We start from the raw sequence: 19,019 nt of genomic DNA on the forward strand, positions 1-19,019 counted from the left end.
TCGTCGCGATTAGACAAAAGTGGCTAAAAAGCGAGGCAAGACAAACCAAATCGAAAAATCATTCTCAACGTCGCGATTACGTTGATAAAATATAACAAAACGCGATAGAAACATGCTGCTATTTTATCATTAGCGTTTTCAGGAAAGCCAGAAAACTTTCATTTTTTTGTTTGCCTCGTAACGTTTTCTGTTACTCCCTACTGTTCGAAATTGAACGAAAAGATTGATTTCTTGATAACACGAATATGTACCACGCGCACATTTGCGTTAGATAAATTGCCCTGCTGATATGCTTACGTTTCTTCCAGCAAATCTGAAGCACGTCTGTTCACTTCGCCAGTAGCATTAGAAAAGAACCAGTTTAGTCTAGAGCAGTGATTCACGTAAAACAACTTCATGATGCTATTGTTCGCGAACTTGAGATATCAAATTGCAATGAATCCCGGGAAGTGTCTCTTATCAGCGAATTCATTGTTCGTTCATTGTGGTGTTGGCATGACTAATACACCAGTCAGTGGCAGGAATGGAATGCACAAACTAACAGTTGACATTCCGAAATGAAAACAAACGCAATCAAGTCCACAATAACAAGCAATAAACTTTCTCTGTCATTTTAACTCAAGATTATAGTCGGGCCGCGATAACAAGCGATGTTCAATCAGAACGCAGAACGTGACCAAATTCTGTCTCCTCGTTGGCTGCCATGTGGCTGGGGGTTTTCTGCGTTGCCACATTCGCACAAACAAGCAGAAAGGTTAATCAGCTGTTGGCAAGCTCGGGAAAAAATAAAACCACGCGAAATTAAGCACGTACGTATCAGTATGCTAATATAAGGTATTTCCGTCGTTAAGTGATAAATTAACGAATCTAGAAGTTTGAATCTGAAGTTTCTTGTAGGTTAACGTTAACTTCCCATGTGAATTTTACTTTCTGGCAAGCGTGAAACATTTTCTCTTCCTGTTCGACACAGCAACCGAAAACCTTCACTGAAAGAACCTTTGTTGTGTTTTTATTATGGTACATTGCAAGCATGAGCTACCGGCATCTTTTTACATGTGTTGTATCTTATCACAATTACCTACAAAATAAAATGAGTCTTGTGTTATGAACAACTGTGGCAAATCGTTCTCCTTTGATTTCATGCCGCCTCTCTTTGCCTTTGTCACACCGCGACGTTCGTCTTTTTCGCAACTCGATACCGACCACAGCTATGCCAGCATATTGTTTTTGTATACGAAACTCACCCTTTGATATGTAACGACATGGAATTTATTCTTCTGTGACATTGTTGAAGCTTCTTCTGTGACATGGTTATATGTATTTCTTGGAAATTACGTATAAACAAATTACGTACAACTTGGTTTCGTTAACACGTTTTTAAATTATATTTTGCGGAACCTACAAAAATTTACCTCTGAAACAGAATTTCAGAGAAGTGAGTTCCTGTATTACGGAGAAGAATTTATCAAGAACAAATCAATTGTGTGTGAATTGATTGATTGATTGATTAAGTTGGTGTTCTAAAGTCCACTTTATGCACACTACGGCTAATCTATGATGGACCTACAGTTGGAAGTGGGATCCTGTGTACCAATTACTTTCATTCTTCTTTCCGACATTGCAGTACAATTTCTCCAAACAACTCTTACAAACACACACTCGAACGCCCGCTCACGCACAAAAGTATTCAATACAGAAATCGGACTGTATATTAAGAAAAACTCACTTCACTCAGCCAAAAGCTCTCTGCATATTAACGTTATTCCTTCAAATATGAACAGAGTCGGAATGAGAACAATGGAAGTGTCCCGTTGTTGACTGTTTAACCAGATGTTTAATCCTACACGTGTTTCTATGGGCTCGCGAAAATTCTGAAGGAGGTCAATCCGGCAATAGCGCGTCGCTACCAGAGTGTCTATTACACTTTTATTTATTAGCGTACACCCAATGGCAAAAGTAATACAGTATATACCATACTTGTTCGTACAGGCTGTATACATTGTATGAAACACCTCTGAACGTGGTCAGTTTGGGAAATATCGTAACAAAAGGTGTCCAGTATTCAGAGAGGACATTTGAAAAGGTAATTTGTACAAAATATGCGAGATACAGTAATTGTATTGGATGGAGAGTAAGAGTATTATAAATCGTTAGAGGTTGTTTCATGTACTATAGCCTGACAAGTTAAGTCCCGATATGGCAGATCACTGCGGAGCACTTCCTATTACGTCATCCTCCCACCACTCTTCTACGTGCGTACTGAGAGTACGAGTGGTGCCAACTCAGCAAAATTAAGCTAAACAAATATGACTTACGATTTTTACTGTGTGGATTAACTGTGCCGGCTCATATCAGTTTATCAGTGGTTCATTTGATTTAATCCGGTCTTTGAAAATGCGTGCGGTGCGCGGATCGCAAACTGTAGTATTACGCACGCGCGTTAAGGTTTATAACGAAGAGAAACTACTGGGCGAATGACTTCATTTTCTGAATGCGACATCGAGCAGTGGCCTGTTTTTTTTTTAAAAAGTCGAGTGGGGTGGGGGTTCTTTTGTTTATCGTACAACAATCACTACGAGAAGGCAATCTGATAACACGCTTGCCTGTGTTCTTTTTTAAAGCATTGAAATGTTCTTGCTCTTTACTCTTGGCTGCATATTTTTGAAATGCAAAAATCAAATCATGCCGAGTCGAACGAAATCCACACTCTGCTCTGGAATTAAGCCCCTTAGAGGACAGGCCAGATAAATTGTTTACAATGTTGCAACATATTTGCGAAATCAGGAGTTACATAAACTTAAGTATAATACGCCGCCACGGGAGTATCTAAATGGACGGTTTCTCAAGTTTTAAAAGAATTGGGTTGGATTGATTTGTTGTTTTAAGTCCACTTTATGCACAGTAAGGCTAATAGGGACTGGACCTACAGTTTAAAGTGGGATCCGAAGCACTATGTGCCTCCACCGGGAATCGAACCCGGGACCCCTTGATTACAAGGCGACGACGCTACCACTGCGCCCTCGGGGAGGCCAAGTTTTAAAAGAAGGAAAAGAGTCGTTGGCGAAAGGTGAGCTGGATTTCTGTACTCCGACAGGTAGAAAACAGCCCAGGAAAAAGTTAATACAAATTTCGTTGAAAATCCTCAGACCATTCCGCTCCCTCCAGGTTGCAACACTGAAATGTGGTGCGAGATGCGCAACAGCTATTTGCAGCGTCTTGTTTTTAAACTTGTCAAGTTATATGTAGGAGTGCATCACACATATCTTTGCCGTTGCGCACATACCAATTTTCGTTTAGTTTCCCTCTCTCTTAGCATCACGTGTACTACGTTTCTCGCCAACCTTCGCCATTGTTGCCATATTGTCATTCCATTCCTGGACACACTAGCGCAAACATCATTGAAAACAATTGAATAGCGCTCCAGCTCGCGGTTCACACTGTTCGGCAGGGACGGTAATGTGGCAATATAGCATGACGAAGTGGTTGCTTCTTTTATGCAGTGCATGTTCATTGGATAGCTAGTAACTAGTGTTGCCAACTGTAATAATGAAGCACTATTTGTGTCACGGAAGGAGAAAGGCAGTTAAAGTGACGGCGAGTTTTGTTGGATTTGAAGAACCATATTTTTATTTCATACTAAGTATTTGACCGGTTTGCCGTTGTGTGCGTGTATTGCGTGTGTGTATGTGAAAGTGTGTGTTTGTTAATGAACGTTAAATTCCATATTGCCTTCAGTTCTGTCAAAGTTGAAATAAAAAACCTGAAATTCACAAATTGTTCATATTTTATAATTTTGGAATTGTTCAAAAGAAATAAATGATGTGGCTCCATGAGCATTTCAACTCTTGGCTCCGGCACGTGTTCTTGTAGAATTGCATAGATGAGGCTGTCATTTTTGCTGCTTAATGCGATGCATATTGTTTTCTGTGTTAAAATTGCCATGCGCCATGCCTTGATGGGTGACAAGTTCGTAGGAAAAAAAAAAGACGCGCAGCTTATAGTCTAGTGGCAGTATATGTAGCTACTTGTTATTGTTGTGGAAGCCGGCATCGTTTGTAAATGTACAACAAAGGCAACCGACTCTAGCCGATCACAGAGAGGCAATAATACTGCTTGAGGAGGACTGTTGTGGTCCAGTTGTCGCGGTTTAACACGTTCGCATATTATTAGTTCTCAAAGCAGTGGCAGTGTCGGTCGTGTACTATCTGTCGTTGCAGTTCAGTACCAGTGTAGACTGGTTTTGGGAGTGAACAGTTAGAACGCAACCAGTGCATTAATGCAATGGAAAATAATAAAGTGTTTATTTTGTTTGAAATCACTCAAATAAGGAATCACTATGAAGAAGTCTTCTCTGCAGCATTTTTGGTAATTTTACGTATATGTTAGTCCATATTTTGCACATTTTTAGTCCATATGTATGGAGCTACATACAAAGCCACTTGTTAGTACATATTAATCCTAGTCCTGGTATAATGCATGACGTTTAAAACTCAACGTTAAATTAGGGTGACCATCCGTACTGATTTTCGCAGTACAGTCCTTATTTTTGATGGGCTTTCCTGCAGAATGCGAAGCCATGTATGAAATTAAGATATGTCCTTTCTTTCACATATGTCCTGCGAAATGTCCTGATTTCTACTCCGGTCTCCAAGTCCAAATATTTATTTTCTATTTATATTTTCTTTTGTTTTTTCCATGTCAACAGTTTATGCAGTAGAGTCCAGCGCAGATAATTCTGCCGTGCAATGCGCGACAGAACTAAAGAAGCAGTGTTGCTAATGGAGCAGATAGAAAAATCGCTGCGGTGCGCCGATGCACAGCTGTTACGTACAACAATAAAATTAGAGAATTCAGGTCTATCTAACGTTGAGTTTTAAACGTCATGCATTATACCAGGACTAGGATTAATATGTACTAACAAGTGACTATGTATGTAGCTACATACATATGGACTAAAAATTCGCAAAATATGAACTAACACATAAGTAAAATTACCAAAAATGCTGCAAAGAAGACTTCTTCATACGATTCCTTATTTGAGTGATTTCAAACAAAATAAAAAAATATATATATTATTTTTCATTGCATTAATGCACTGGTGGCGTTCTAACTTTTCACTCCCAAAACCCGTATACACTGGTATGGAACTGCAACGGCAGATAATAACATGCCAACGTGTTAAACCGCTACAATTGCACCATAACACTCCTCCTGAAGCAGTATTATTATTTCCTCTCTGAGATCGGCGACAGTCGGTTGCCTTTGTTGTACATTTACAAAGGATGCCGGCTTCCACAACAATAACAAGTACATATACTGCCACTAGACGATAAGCTGCGCGGCTTTTTCTTTTGTTATGAACCAGGGCCGGCGCTAGTCATTTTGCCTCCCTGGGAGGTGGCGGCAGATGCCGCTCTATTTCGACCCCCCCCGGTCATTACGCAGCAACGGAAAATTGAAAATCAATATATTCCTAACTAAAACATCAAAATATAAAATAAATAATGAGACTTCTTATGCTATTTCAATACTATTCAGCGCAAAAGAATATCTCGCTCGATCACAGTTTTCAATAGGCTTATTTTTTTCTTCTCTTCAAATTTTGCCGCTCTGGGCGATGGGACGGTTCGCCCTCCCCTTCCGCCGGCCCTGCTATGAACTTGGTCACCCATCAAAGCATGGCAATTTTAACACAGAAAACAATATGTATCGCATTAAGCAGCAAAAATGACAGCCTCCTCTATGCAATATCTACAAGAACACGTGCCGGAGCCAGAGTTGAAATGATGTTGGAGCCACATAATTTATTTATTTTGAATAATTCCAAAATTATGAAATATGAACAATTTGTTGCTGCTGTTCGCTGCTCTCTTGCCAAAATGCTTTATTGGGATGCTAACACCATGACTGGCTTCCTCCTTCATGAACTCGTGCACGTTGCTTAGAATTTCCCGAGCTTGGCTATGCAAGGTTTTTGATTTCAACTTCGACAGAACTGGAGGCATTATGGAATTTAACGTTCATCAGCAAACACACACTTTTACATAAACACACGCAATACACGCACACAACGTCAAACCGGTCAAATACTTAGTATAAAATAAAAATATGGTGCTTCCAATCCAACAAAACTCACCGCCACTTTACCTGCTTTCCCCTTCCGTGACAGAAATAGTGCTTCATTATTACAGTTGGCAACACTAGTTACTAGCTAGCCAATGAACATGCACTGCATAAAAGAAGCAACGACTACGCCGTGCTATATTGCCACATTGCCGTCCCTGCTGACCGGTGGGAACCGCGAGCTGGAGCGCTGTTCAATTGTTTTCAATGAAGTTTGCGCGAGTGTGTCCAGGAATGGAATGACAATATGGCAACAATAGCGAAGGTTTTCGAGCAGGGTAGAACACGTGATGCTAAGAGAGAGGGAGACGAAACGAAAATACGTTTCTACGCAACGGCAAATTTACGTGTGTGGCACTCTACATACTTTTCTGTTGTGTTCGGGCTGGAGAGAATGAACATCCGGTTAGAACAATGCGTAATTACCACGGCAGAGAGCAGCTTGTAGACAGTTGCGAACAAAAGGGTCAGGTGGCGCCGATCTGTCCAGTTGTTGCGGGGTGCGTAGAGTGGAAGTCTCGTTCCTGAAGTGCACGTCTCGTATTTCAACACTGTCGGGTGAAGATGCCTCCTAGGAGGAAATGTGCATTTAATTCAGAACTGAAATCTCTTTATCCATTTCTTAAGAGAGGCAAAAGCGATAGTGATGTTCACTGTGAAAAATCTTCAGGTGAGTTTTCAATTGCAAACAGTGGAAGGTCTGAAATAACACGACATCTACAAACGGCAAAACACAAATCTGCCGACGCTGCTGCTGCATCTAGTGCTACACTTTCTACATTTTTTCGAAACAAGAATTTTGGGCCTAAAGATCAAAAATTGGCAGCAGCAGAAGCGTGTTTTGCATTTCATACAGTGCAACATAATCAATCGTTTCGTTCTACAGACTGTAGTTCGAAACTTGTTAAGAAGTGCTTCGAACCACAATATGCTTGTGCAAGAACAAAATGTGAAGCGATCGTGACAAATGTGATAAGCCCCTATGCAATTGTAGAGCTTCAGAAAGAGTTGGATCAGGTAAATTACATTACAGTTTACACAAATTCGTCGAACCATAAAGCTACGAAATTGTTTCCATTGTTGGTGCGCTACTTCCTTCCTTTGAGCGGAGTGCACGTTAAAGTTCTGGATTTTCAAGATCAGTGTGGTGAAACGTCCGATATTGTGTCTCCGTATATCCTGAAGACATTAAATGAATACAACATTGAAACTAAAGATGTTGGATTATGTGCTGACAACACCAACTGCAACTTCGGAGGAGCAGCAAGAAAAGGTAAAAAAAAATGTTTACAGTATTGTTGAGAAATGCTTAAACAAACCAATTGTAGGTGTAGGTTGTTCTGCACATATAGTGAATAATTGTGTACAAACCGCGATGGACTGTTTACCGATTTGCATAGAAAGTGTGGTGCACAAAATATACTCATATTTTTACATATATACAGTACGTCAACATGCTTTACGTGAATTTTGTGACTTCGTGGAGATAGAGTTCTCAAAACTTCTTTCTTATAGCAAAACTAGGTGGCTCTCTTTGTTGCCAGCCGTAGAGCGCATACGTAAACTCTATCCAGCATTGAAATCATACTTTCTATCACAGGACAAGTGTCCCACAATCATTAAAATGTTCTTTGAGGACCCCCTATCTGAAATATGGCTTTTGAGGACCCCCTATCTGAAATATTGCTTTATTTCATCCATTCCAATGCAGCACTTTTTAATGACTTTGTTCACTTTCTAGAGGGTCAATATGTTTCTATGATAGAAGGTTCTGCATTGATTGCAGAACTTAAACAAAAATTAGTTGACAGATATAACTGCCTTTTTTTGCCTCTTATAGTGCAGTCGAAACTGAAAAGTCTGGAGGAAAATGGGTTTGTTTGTATGTTAAGTTTTAAGGAACATGTGCGTTCATTTTATTCAACTTGTATTGAATATATTAAGCAGTGGTCCTCTCCCTTTTCTGAAATGACTGTGTTGGATTGGATAAAACTGGATTCGATGATCGAATGGGACAGGGTGCAAAATAGCGTACAATTTTTCACCAACTGGTCAGGAAAGCAACTTAATGATTCTTTTATCTCTTTGATGAAATTTCAAATGTAAGAGCGTATGCTACTCTTGAAAAACTGAAAGCATGGAACACTGCTCAAATGAGAGTAGATTTAAGATGGGTTGAGATATTCAAATATTTTCAGGAAAAATGTATTTCCTTTTATCAGTTATTTGATATTGTAGAGTTCAGTTTGTGCCTTCCAGCCACAAATGCACCCACTGAGAGAGTTTTCTCATTAATGAATAACATGTGGACTGCTGAGAAATCTCAATTGAAAACTGAAACTCTGAAACACCTAATAATAACTAAATATAATTTCAGTTGTACCTGTAGTGAATTCCATGATATGGTTATGGAAAATACAAAGTTATTACATGCTATTCACTCGAAGCAAAAGTACAGAACCATTAAGGATGATACTTAAATATTTGTACATTTGATTATGAAATATTTGTTAATTTGAAGTTATTGGAATTGTTTTAAAGACTTAAAGTGTAAGTGACATGTTCTCAACAAAATTTTGCTCACAACTGTAGTTTGTTTAATATGTCAAATTTTAAATACATTTAGTTTTCATTTTTGTTTTATGCCACTCATATACTTTGGGGATTCATCAAATAAAATAATAATTATTTTTAAAACTTTTGTCCTTTATGTCTTTCCTTTTTTGAAGAAAGTTTGTCATGGTATGTGTGTGTACTGTTTTTTGCTGGTAAGGATCTGGTCGGTTAGATAGACCTGAATTCTCTAATTTTCTTGGTGTACGTAACAGCTGTGCATCGGCGCACTACAGCGATTTTTCTATCTGCTCCATTAGCAACACTGCTTCTTGAGTTGTGTCGCGCATCGCACGGCAGAAATATATGTGTTAGGCTCTACCTTTCTTGTTCGTACGCATGAGTCATGTAGTGATCATGTCACATCGTTGTGTGCAGCACACTGCATTTTGTACGTTCAGCTTCAGTTGCAGGTCTGTTTTCTAGCGTTCAACCACCCGGTCAGCGTGGGCAGTCCGTAATGGGGAAGCGACAGGAGCTCAGCTCTGACCTTAAAGGTGTGGTAGTGAATCTTGCTCTTAAATGACATTCTTTGAGGGAAATAGGGTCATTAGTGAACAAATCTCATCCTACTATTCAGTATATAGTAAATAAATTCAAATATGAGGGTTCAACAAAGAATCGGGAAGGAAGGGAAAAAGGCTAACTGAAAGAGGGGAACTTTTCGTGGTGAGAAAAGTTAAGGCTAATCCAAAATTAAATGTTCCGAAATTGAGGTCACGGGTCGAAAATGCAACAGGAAAGACAATGAGCAATTTAACAGTTCATCACGCATTGTACAGACAGGGGGGGGGGGGGAAGAAGAAAAAAAAACGTGCATAAAGACCAGGAGTTCTGGACGAACGTCATCTGCTCCGATGAGACCAACTAAACCTTTTCGGATCAGATGGTGTCCACAGGGTGTGGAGGAAGGCGAATGAAGATAACAATGTACCATTGTTGTCAACATCATTTCAGCAAGACTCTTTTTTTCTTTTATGTTTTCTAGCGGTGTACTTTATCATTTCACTTTCCAACTACCTCTGTACGGATACGACTGGTAAATACTGTAGCAGCCTGGTGAATAAGATCAAGATTTCGGTACAAAAGCTGGCCAAATTTCAGGATCAAAAGCGATATATAAAATGGCATTTCGGTATTAAACTCGTGAATAAAAACTTAAATTGATTTTAAAATTATACTTATTACACAGAATTGACATTTCACTTCTAATAGCACATTTATGTAGTTATCATAGTAAGTTTATTCCTTTGTAAAGGAGTCCATTTTTGCTTCAATATTTACAGCAGCATTAATCAATTTTCCGTGATTTGCATAAGTCGCAGGATAATTCAGACCTCAGAGAAAGTATCGCATTGCTACATACAAACCCTACATTTTGTGTCTTTAAGAGTTTATTTCGCATTTTGCAGTGCATTTCGTGACAAAACATGGTTTCAAAATGTACCTCACACCTTTCAAAAGCATGAAAAATTAACTTTACAATTTCTTATTTCAAATGTTGTGTTTTTCTCAAAAACTAAATATGCATACCCATCACTATCAGTCTGTTTTTCGCAATGTGACGATTAGGGCCTTGATAGTTATGTACTTAAAACACCTTAAAATATGCAGTAAAAAGGCGCAAAATATGCACTAGAAAACATCTTACCTTTTTTTAAATGCTTTCTTTCAGTTACCGCAAAAAGCCTACGTGTAAACAGATTTTTTTTCCAGTTCATAAAATTTAGGGTAACAGTTTCATGCATCGGAGACACATTTCTTCAATTTTACACAAGAAACTACTTACGGAAATGAGTTTCTCCAAGGTTTACAACCTTCATCGATGTATATTCTTCCTGAAACTTCATCCTACAATGCAGTAGAACAATAAATAATCACTTTTCATGTAATAATATTGCGCATTTTGTGAAAATCGACATCATCATGCCGTTGTTTCCAAGATGTACCTGCAGATGGCTCTAGCGTCGGAAGTCACGCGATCTCGCTAGTGGAATCAGGGTTTCCAAACGCGCGATTTTTTTCGAGAAACGCGCGGTTTTTTTTTGAGAAAGGAAAATGGTTTTTCGATGAATTTAGGGGTGAAATGGGTGCTAATGGAACCTAACCTAACCTCGTGTGAATGGTTCGTGGGGCTACCCGTGGATGGTTTTTGGGGCTAACGTCAATGGTTTGTGGGGCTACCCGTGGATGGTTTTTGGGGCTAACCAGTGGCGAAGCGTCCTATGAGGCCCGGAGGCCGGGCCTACCCTAATATATTTGTCTATAACGGATTATTTTATTACTTATAAATTTCATTAAACGACGCTTAATAAAAGAAAACTGAAATTCTTGGTCTTCCGATAATTATCGCAAGTTTGCAACCCTGCCTGGAACCGTATCTGACCATTCAGCGAGGCCCGCCCGAGAGTGCCTCAGCTGCTCCCATAACAACCTATCTGATTCGTACGGGAAAGCATAATTTCAGGGGTGCGTTCACTTGTAATGTAACCTGAGAGGCCGGCCTCTTTTCTCTCTCTCACCCCCCCCCCCCTGACTTTCGAAGAGTGCCGATCGTGTACGAGCGCGTGACGAAGCAGGCAGTGGACGTACAGAGCTTGTTGAAGCAGTGTTTCCATGGAAGATTCAGAGCTGTGCCGGGAGCGGAGCACACCCAGATGCTAACATGTAGCGAAAATGTGTTGCTAACACCTCTAAGCCTGGCCTCCTAACCTATCAAAGTAGACATTATTAGAATTCTAACTGCAAATAATGCATGCAAGTTGGTTACCAGTGTTAAGTTTGGTGCTTTCAGCTCTTTTGAGGAACCGCTTTTCGCGAAGTGTTAGCTGCTGGATGTGCCCCACACCAACCTCGATTGAGAGAGGGAAAGTATTTTATTTATTTGAGGAAAGGGATATTGAGACGAAATTTCCTTTCATGATTAGTGACATAACTGAAAACGCGCTACTTTTAAAACGGGGCAAAGTACGTACAATGCAAACGTATAGAGAAAATCCATGTTACTGAAATTTTATGACTGTGTGTTTCTCTGTCCGTGTTCTCATTTAGAATTTCATCATTTTCTAAATCATATTATAATTTTTTTAAAAAAAGTCGCCTGTTGAAGAAGAATTATATGCATAAAAAAGTTAAAAAGAAATAATTGATTGATATATTTAGTTTATTTTACTTGGCTTTCTGCCTTTTTGGCTAATTGGGAACATGAGAATGAGCGATAATATGATGACATTGACGAAGGGACACTCACGAAGAACACATATGCCCAGGTGGGAATTCGAATCTGAGGCCCTTGTCGTAGCACGCTGTTATAACCAATCTGCCGCGGAGGTCAGCATTAAAAAGAAATATACGCTAAGTGACGATCAAGTGAACCAACCATTTCTGTAATGCGAGAAACATTTACAATACTGTTATTGAAGTAGCAAATAACTTTTACGAGCAGCTTTAATCTAACAAATGTAAGATGGCTAGGGCCTGACAGAACGGCTATTTCATTGGGTGACGCGTGGTCAGAACATCGAGTCTCATTGTCACTTTTTTCTGACCTTCGAGACAGAAGCGCCTTTATTCTCAGATATCTAATCGAGACTAGATTAAAGTAGAATCTGAACCAATGCCTCCAGGAGGAATCCAACCTTCTACTTCTTGATTATAAGGCGAGAGCGTTAATCACTACATTATCCTTTACAATCACTATCCCGACTTAAGTAGACGAGATTCACGCAATATGTTATCTTTTATTTTCTAGGAGCTATATTTTAACATACTACTGTTAAAAAAAATCACATCTTCCCCTTCCCCCAAACCCTGCTCCGTCCTGTGCCTACCCTTCCAGAGACAGCACGCTTCGCCACTGGGGCTAACGTCAATGGTTTGTGGGGCTACCCGTGGATGGTTTTTGGGGCTAACGAACAATGTTTCTTCGAAATGTACAATTTCCAGACGTGATCCCCGGTTTTTTTACAACTTTCATGCACAATAGAGTTGGAAACATTGATATTCGAAAACAAAAGAAGCGTTACAATTCGCAAAGCAAGCGATATCGCACCGTGACGTGCTTTCCGTAGCATTAAGGAAAATGGTTTATTTTAGCAGAAAAGGTGTTTGTTTTCGTGCAAAAAGCCTATTGGCACCTTCCACTATGTTCCGCAATACATAATTGGTAAGTACAAACCACGAGAAAGACAAAATATCCGATTTAAATGTGTCTCCGATGCACGAAACTGTTAAACTTAGCATGTAATAAATGTAAACGTTGCAGTTCTGAATTCTTCCACACTCTCTTGTTGACTTTACACCTGTTATATAAATGAAGGAAAAATTACACTCCTTTCAGATCAGATCATGATTGATCTTGATTTGAACATGATATCTCAAATTTTCAACCTTGAAACTACTTCTGTTTTCGGCAAGAATATTTTTATACTCGGAAAGAACTCGCTCTAATACACGAGCGAGTATTGATTGGACAATACGATAAGGCTGTTGAGTGCTCCCGCGATGATGACGTAAGAAGTGTTATCTCCTTGTTTTGTGAAAGAAAGTGGAGAATAAACAGGAGTGACGGAAGGAAATAGGAAGTTATTTTATTAATACGCCCAACGCACAGACGTGAAATACACTGTTAATAGTGATTGGTTCTAAATATGCATGAAATTTACATGTATGATTCATATATGCATTTATATATATATTTTTAAAAAAGTTTGAAATATGCATTTGCATGTGCAAAATGCATAAGTATCCGAGCCCTATGGATGATGATGAAATAAAAACGTCAATGAGCAGAGGTGCTTCCCACCAACAGAATTCCATTTCATAAAAAAGCACAGGAAGTTAATAAAAATAATTAAAATGGCGATGGACAATTTGCCAACTATTATCTTTGCCGTTGCCTGTGCGTTGCTTTCAGTTTATTACTCTTCACACTGAAAAAAAGATTTTGCGTAAAATAAAACGTCTTCCTTTCCTCTTTTTGCCAAATTCGAGTTCTTTTTGCCTAGTAACAGATATGGAGACGCTCGGTTTGATTTGATTTTGTTATTTAGCGTCGATTTTCTTCCACACTTGACTAATCGCGACGATGAGGATGCGTGATAAGATTAAATTAGTGAAGGGACATGACATAGAAGAATGAATGTGCTCAAGTAACATTGCAGAAACAATGTTCCGGCCATGTTCACGGTGATTCGAGCTGTAATAAAGGGTACAAGGTTCGATTCCCGATGAAAGTACAGTGCGTTATGGTTCGAATCCCACCAAACTGGAAGTCCAACCGAATATAGCTTATCTGAGCATAAAGTGGATTAAAACCAAATTTGCCAAAACTGTTAAGTGACTTTCCCCTGACGCCAAATAAAGTGTACTACGACGAACCTCAAGGCATAAATCATATTGCTAGCAAGACAAATACTGATGTGCTTCCTGCCGAAATTTCAAATTCAGGCACCGATCTCTGTGGTGGAGTGGTTATCACAGCGCGCTACGACGCCAGGGGTCCCGGATTCGAATCCCGGCCCTGACATGGGTGTTCTTTGTGTGTTCCATCAACCATTTCATTATATCATCACTTATTCTCATCTTCACGATTAGCCGAAAGTGGCAGAAATGCCACGTAAAATAAAAGAAATGAATCAAATTCAGGCATTCAGGAGAAATTGCGAAGCGAAATCTGTTGGGTTATCTTCCAGCAGCATAAGGATCGTCAATGTGGGGGGGGGGGGGTAGATTCTAAGTTCTGCTCCATATGACGACACTTCTACCCCTGATTTGTTTGATTTAATTCGACTTTTGTTATTTAGCGTAGTTTTTGCCACTTTTGGCTAATCGTGACGATGTGAGTGATGATATGGTGAACAGACGTTCACTAAGAACACCTATGCCCAAGCTGGTATTCGAGCCTGCGTTTCTGGTGCTGTAGCCCAGCGCGTGGTATGTTCATCGAGAGAAGTTTCTCCCGCTGAAGCAAATTGAACATGAAGAAGTATTGCCACATTAAGGGAAATTCCCCTCAATGTAGGGCAAGATACCAGTGTGTGGGAGGGAGTTCACGACACGTGCTAGGGCCTCCCGATGGTAGCGTCGTCGCCTTGTAATCAAGGGGTCCCGGGTTCGATACCCGGTGGAGGCACAAGTGGTTCGGATTCCACTTTAAACTGTAGGTCCAGTCCCGATTAGCCTTACTGTGCATAGTGGACGTAAAACACCAAATCAAAGACACGTGCTAGGTCGTAGGAATTTCTGGCGGGGAAAGGAGAGGATAAAAATAACATAACTTTCGTAATGTAACAAGTAATAAACGATTTGAAAATTATTTTATAGTGTATCTACCAATTCTGTTATCATCGCACAAGAATTGGGGAGGGGGAATTGATTGATTGATTTTTGTATTAAACAATAAATATCATGCTCCCCTAAAAAGTTGGTGCTCTATCAAATTAGTCTTCTTGTTGTCGAAAATAAGTGTATCTAAAATATTTCCTGCTTGCAAAGAAATGTAAGTTGTAAATTTTAGAGCGTTTGTATTAATTACTCAGAAGCTTCTTATAATTAGTTTTGTGGGGGGGGGGGATCGGTGCTAGGATTACACAATAATGTCAACTAAGCTACAAATTAACAACAGTTTCGGGAGAGAAAAGTGTTGGTTCATATCCAGATGAGCCAGTCCCGTGGGAGAGTGGTTAGCACATCGCGCTACGACGCCAGGGGTCGCAAATTTGCCAAAAGTGGCTCAAAAAGCGAAGTGAAATAAATCAAATCAAACATGGACGTCCCCAGGATTTTTTCCAGGGAGGGGCAAGGAAGGTATATTTTTCCAGGGGAGGCAAACAAGCCACATTTTACCCAATAATAGTGTTGTTCCCTCAAAAAACATTGCTTAAATTTTAATTTATCATATTCATGCAATAATTAACACATATTATTGTGGCTGGAATGAAATCATATGTGAAAAATATATCATTTTTGGTTGACTTCCATTTTCCAGGGAGGCGAGCCCCCCTTGCCCCCCCCCCTTCCGGACGCCCATGAAATCAAGTCAATCATATCCTCCATGCAGAGGAGAAATATTTTTTTTCTTATTTTTAATTGAAAATCTACCTTGTCCTCCCCCTGGGAAAAATGCCTACCTTGACCCTACATGCAAAAAATCTGCAGACGTACATGATTCTCATTTCTACAACGTCTCTTGTAAAGTTCACGCACGCTGACATGTTTACATAGTCTCTACTGACTACTACACGTAGAATGTAGACATTGTAATATTTCTTTATCATATCATAAAACTACATTAGCAACGAAACCTCAATGAACTATTGTCAACTGACAAAAGATTTGACGATCTCTGTGGCGGAAAGGTCAGCACAGTGCGCTTCGATGCTAACTGGGTTCCGGGTTCGAATCTCGGCCTAGGCGTGGATGTTCTTTGTGAGCGTCCCTTGATCAATTTCATCACTCATTCTCATCGTCGCGATTGGCCAAACGTGGCCGAAAAGCGACGCTACGTAATAAAAGTCAGTCAAATAAAGATTGTATTCGCACTGTCAGCCAGCACCGATCCCCAATTCTCGAATTTCGGAAGTTTTCCAGATTTGCCATGCGTAGACAAACAAAAAGAAAAAAATTGTGCAATTTGCCTAAACTATATGATCTAAAAAGCCTGCTCCTACCTGGAATATGAGGATAAGCTGAACTGCGAAGGCGTCTACAATGATGTAAACGCACAACGTTCAGTAAACACACTGCTGCACGGTGACCCAATGCACGTCAGACGGGGTTGGCTATGCAGCGCCTCTCACGGCCATTCTTCGATATTCGTCCCGTAAAAGCGCCTATCAACTTATGTAAATAAACTGCGTTGCTTACGTAGATTCTCGAGGTGAAAGTGTGTAGATAACTCCAGCAACAGTGGACTAGGTTACTGAATTACGAATTGCAACGGAATTCTTGAATTTAAAGAAACCGGTATCTAAGTTTAAAGGCATATCATTTTTCTAGATAATGACCTTTCAACTTCGACAGAAATTATTGGAGCATACATATAACAAGCTAATGTAGCTCGACTCATTTTGGTAACAGCATTTTCACCTTTTAGAATATCACAAATTGTTTTCAATTGTTTCAAGTCCTCATTTGCACTCACTACCCGTTAGCACTTTTCCGCAACAGCTGACCCCTTTTCTCCTGGCACTTCCATCATCTGCTGCATAGATTCCTCGAAGATTTTCATGGATGCTATAATTGTAATTGTCTCTGGCAATGCACCATAATGTGCAAAAGTAAACTTGAATAGCACAGGAGTTTTTTCACTTCACGAATTGAAACCGCTTCATTTTCTGGAAGAGCATCGATCACCTCACTGATTTTTTGAAGGTTGTTAGCATAATATATAGCTGCTGATATCCAGGTTCCCTATCTCGTCAACACTGGTTGCTGAGGTAAACTAAGCTCAATCGCAACTTCCTGAAATTTTCGGGTTCCAGAGGGAGATTTCAGAAATACGTATCTTCTTTGTGTTCGAAATCAACCTGTCCACTTCAGCAGTCAATCATGCACAAGAAATGTTAACGGAAAGGCAATATCCTGACTCAGCATGAAATACTTTTTTCTCACACTTTTCTCCTTCAGCAATGTTGAAACATGCGTGAGTTCAATATTACTTAAATAAGGCGAAAATTATTCACATAATAAACGGAAGAAAAATAAATGCCAACAACGTTTTTTGGGAGAAAAATAATTTATATACACATTTTTTTTAAAAAATGTCAAATTTCATTGAAAAAGGCAAAAAAAAGGCATTATAATTAAAAATAGGCAGTGGGGTCCCAAATAGGCAAAATAGGCAAAATGAAAAGGCTTCCAAAACATTCGAAACAACATAAGAAACGTATATCCGGAAAAATTTTATCAATATATGCAGTAGATAAAAAGAGGCATTTTGCCAAACTTCCGGGCTCTAATAATAAATATTGAAATTTTGTGATTATTCACATGATAGTGAAAAGTAATAAAGGAAAGTTGAACATTTTGGTAAAAATTTGGGAGCTTTTGCGGGAATGTCGGTCTCTAAGATCCTTGATTATCCTCAGAGAATTTCCGATTTGAAGAAGATTGATTGATTGATTTAGTTTATTTTACTTCGCGTTTTGTGCCTCTTGGCTAATTTGCAAAGATGGGGATGAGTGATGAAATGGATGAAAATGGACATTCACAAACAACCATACCCGACCGGGATTCGAACCCGGGACCTTTGGCGTCGCAGCGCGATGTGCTAACAACTCGGCCACAGGGTCGGGCGATACAGTTTTGTGTTGAGTCACCGTATCAGCCGGCGCGGGGACCGTGTTTATGGCAGTGACACACTGTTGCCGCGTTCACCTACGAAAAAACTTGCGGTCAAACGACCAATTGCCTGCTGCTTGGGCAAGAATCGGTAACCTTAAAATCCCTCCTCCCCGAAGCAGTCAGCAGGGAAACAGAATTTTGTCCAAATAACCGTTCTGTGCTGTGAATGGACACCGGTTGGTACGGCGGCTCCACTGTCGAGATAAAGAGATAAGAGAGAGCAGACAATTGTGTGTGTGTGTGTTATTGTGTGAAAGAAAAACAAACACACCCACTCTCTCTCTCTCTCTCTCCTCTGCTTTTTCTTCTTTCTGCCCCTTCCTTTGATTCTCCATTCTTTTTTCTCTCTCTTGACCTGTCAGCCCCCCTTTCCCCCGGATAGAGAAAAGAAGATGGGAAAGAGACAGAGTGAGAGATAAAGTTCTCTATCCTCTCTTCTCGCTCAATCGGGGGGAGGTGAAAAAGGGGGTGCGGTATCTTTTCTCCCAACGGGGGGTGGAAAGGGGTTCTTCATTACTCTCTCTTCCGGAAAAAGATAGGGGGAGAGATGTGCATATTTATCTCTCCTTCATCCTCTTCTCTCTCTCGGGACGGAGTTCAGAACAAAGATGAGACCCAGGCGAGGGAGAAAGAAACAAGGGAAGGGAGAGAGTAGGGATAATAAATAGAACTCATATTTCTTCTCTCTCAACACATTCGTTTTCTTGCTATCTCTCTCTTCTTTGTAATTTCTTCCCTCGTTTCTCTCTCTGTCTATACACACTCTCTCTCCCTCCCTCCCCGTCTCTTTTCTCTATCCCAGGGTGGTTGCTCCCTCCCTTTCCTTCACAGAAGAAAAATAAAAACATGGGGATAGAGTTCTCTCTCTGGAATAGGGATGGCCAGATCCGGATCCTGGCGGATCCGAAATCCGCATCCGGTTGGTTCCGGATCCGGAT

General features: G+C 40.0%; 1 protein-coding gene across 3 annotated transcripts in view; it reads right to left on the reverse strand.

Annotated features, from left to right (window-relative positions):
• LOC146000035 (phosphonopyruvate decarboxylase-like) overlaps positions 1-16,480 on the reverse strand; it is a 70,996-nt gene extending 54,516 nt beyond the window's left edge. For 2 of the 3 annotated variants that reach the window (XM_083137352.1, XM_083137349.1), the window contains exon 1: positions 298-365. The gene's annotated coding sequence lies outside the window, so the exon portion shown is untranslated. Of the gene's footprint in view, positions 1-297; positions 366-16,406 lie in introns of those variants that run through there. The other variant, XM_083137351.1, reaches the window with a different exon arrangement.
• Between the last annotated feature and the right edge of the window lie 2,539 nt (positions 16,481-19,019).

The sequence above is a fragment of the Lepisma saccharinum genome, chromosome 16, assembly GCF_977018435.1.
Source record: "Lepisma saccharinum chromosome 16, izLepSacc3.1, whole genome shotgun sequence".
NCBI classification, from domain to species: domain Eukaryota; kingdom Metazoa; phylum Arthropoda; class Insecta; order Zygentoma; family Lepismatidae; genus Lepisma; species Lepisma saccharinum.